The sequence below is a fragment of the Nelusetta ayraudi genome, unplaced genomic scaffold, assembly GCF_046127955.1.
Source record: "Nelusetta ayraudi isolate G7.1 ecotype Tasmania unplaced genomic scaffold, CSIRO-AGI_Nayr_v1 ptg000084l, whole genome shotgun sequence".
Lineage (NCBI taxonomy): Eukaryota > Metazoa > Chordata > Actinopteri > Tetraodontiformes > Monacanthidae > Nelusetta > Nelusetta ayraudi.
The window spans coordinates 6,020,001-6,022,500 of record NW_027466134.1 but is presented as its reverse complement, the minus strand read 5'-3'; the positions used below and the strand labels follow the sequence as shown (position 1 = coordinate 6,022,500).

Sequence of the window (2,500 nt, the reverse complement as noted above, 5' to 3'; positions counted from 1 at the left end):
GCAGCCCTCCAATAAAACAATGAAATATAATAATTAAACAATAATAATAAAACGGATGCGTGCTGCTGCACTCTGTGGTAATATTTTAAAATCAACGACACTTAAATTAAAACAGAACTATGCGCAGGGTGTTCACGTCGACTGCAATATTTTGTTCGACAGCCGAGGAATTTTTTTCACTCAAATTCATTCATCATTTAATAATTAATTTAATTTAAAAATAGCAAATCCTGTCGCTGTTCCATCAGCGTAGTCGCCACAGAAAATAATTAATCTGCATTTTTGTTGAAGGTTTTTTTTTTTTTTTTTTTTTTTAACCCCCAGCATTTAGCCAGGCTGGGGGACGCTCGAGGGTGCCCCCTTCAGGCTGCACAAAAACCAATCACAGGGAGCAAAATTCAATTGATGAACATTTCACATCTATTTGATTATTCGTTCCTTTATTTAACAGGGAAGTTCTCCTCGCTCGCTGATTCCAAGAACCTCTGCCTCCATTTTCCCACAACGACGAGAGCGAAATGTGGAGAAAATCTGTCATTTTCTCTCCTGGTCTGCAGAAAACGTTGAGAGAAAATTCTAATTTCACAGGATTTCTGGACCAAATATGTTTTTTATGGAGTGTAAATGACGCTAAATGTTTTGGACATCCAGGTGTACGAACATAATTTGGATTTTTGCTTCCCGACTCGGACACAAATTCTTTTCCATCTCAAATGTATTTATGAGTTTGTTTTTTTCAAAGCTGCACCTGAAGGCAACACGTTGCACAACGTCGGGCACAATTTCAGGGAATGAAGACAAAAATGTGCTAAAAAAAAATAAATCACGATGTGACCGAATAGCAGGCCGACATACAGCAGAAGATCAAAGGTCAAAGGCCAGGGGTCACCATCCCTGGAAACCACAACATTTTCACATGCACAGACAGCAGCACCAACACAACACAACACAACACAACACACCTGACTCAGATTAAATAAATTAAATAAAGCCTCTAAAATTCTCCTTCCAGGTGAGACCACAAACGAATCAGAAGAACAAGAGGAGAACAAAGTTCTACACAAAGTTCTACACAAAGTTCTACACAAAAATAAAATGAATCAATGTCGGGTCCAATTCAACTGTAGACAGAAACTTGTCGTGAAGCCACACTGAGCGGCAATCACCTGGAGAGGCTCCAGACCTGGAGGCACACCAGCAGCACTGGTAAAGAGCCACCAGGGTCTGGGCCTGGACCAGCACAGACCAGCACAGACCAGGTTGTAAACCAGTAGTGACTAGTGACAACCATAAGAGACCAGCAGAGAGCAGGTCAAAAACCAGCAGAGACTAGTTAAGACCAGTGAAGGCTATTAAGACCAGGTTGGAAAGCAGTAAAGACCAGCAGAGACCAGGAAGACATTGAAGACCCGTGAAGACCTGGTCAGAGACCAGTGAAGACCAGTGAAGACCAGCAGAGACCAGTGAGCCCTGAAGCAGGTTTGGAGAATCAAAGTTGGGTGGTTTGAAGGGATTTGATCCAGTCAGCAGCAGAACTTCCTGCACCTGGTTTCAGTGACTTGAAGGTGTGCAGTCAATGTGACATATTGACGACCGCCTGGTGGACACAGGTGAGACACCAAACTGGTTCTGATTCTGGTTCTAAAATTTACACTCAAAATCAGCAGAAAATCTGGATGATTTCCTTGTTCAAGTCCTGGTTCTGGTTCTAGTCTTTTCTCTAGTCCTGGGACTTAGACAAGCCATGGTGCTGGCCCTGGTGCTGGTCCTGTTCCTGGTTCTGGTCCTGGCCCTGATCCTGTTCCAGTTCCTGTAATTGTTCCAGTTTCTGATCTCATTCCTGGTCCTGGTCCTGGTCCTGGTCCTGGCTCTATTTCTGATGCCTTCAGGTGCAGTCGGTGAACTCAAACGTGCTTGGCTCCCGCAGCTTCGACTCACTCAGCAGGTTTTTCTCCCTCCAGCTGTGACCAGTAAAGTGGCCTGAGGCTCCATCTAGAGGCAGCTGAGCAGCACTGCAGCTGCAGTACTGGACTCACTGAGCCAGAACCTCAGTCAGTGGGACTGCAGGACCAAACACACCCTGCCGCTCCCAGTCCACCAGGTCCGCCTCGTCCTCTCAGTCCTCAGAAGGCTGCAAACTGGTTCAAACTGGTACAAGATGTCCCAAAGTTAAGGAGAAGCCGCGAGTCAGTGAAGGCAGCACTGTAACAGGATGGTTCTGCTGGTTCTACTGGTTTGGAAGATGCAGTCCAAAGGTCCAGAAGACCAGAGGAGGACCTGAAGGAAAAGGAGGAGGACCAAGAGGACCTGGAGGAGGACCAGGAGGAGAACCAGTAGGAGGACCAGGAGGAGGACCAGGAGCAGGATCTGGAGGACCTGGAGGACCAGAAGGAGGACCTGGAAGAGGACCAGGAGGACCAGGAAGACCTGGAGGACCTGGAGGAGCCGGCTGGTTGACGGCCAATCATACGTGAGCAGCAACTCAAGACTCGTCGCCATG

At 46.7% G+C, this 2,500-nt stretch overlaps 1 protein-coding gene across 5 annotated transcripts in view; it reads right to left on the bottom strand.

The window, feature by feature from the left end:
- nfia (nuclear factor I/A) overlaps nucleotides 1-2,500 on the bottom strand; it is a 65,464-nt gene that overhangs the window by 42,440 nt on the left and 20,524 nt on the right. The gene's annotated exons all lie outside the window — the stretch shown is intronic.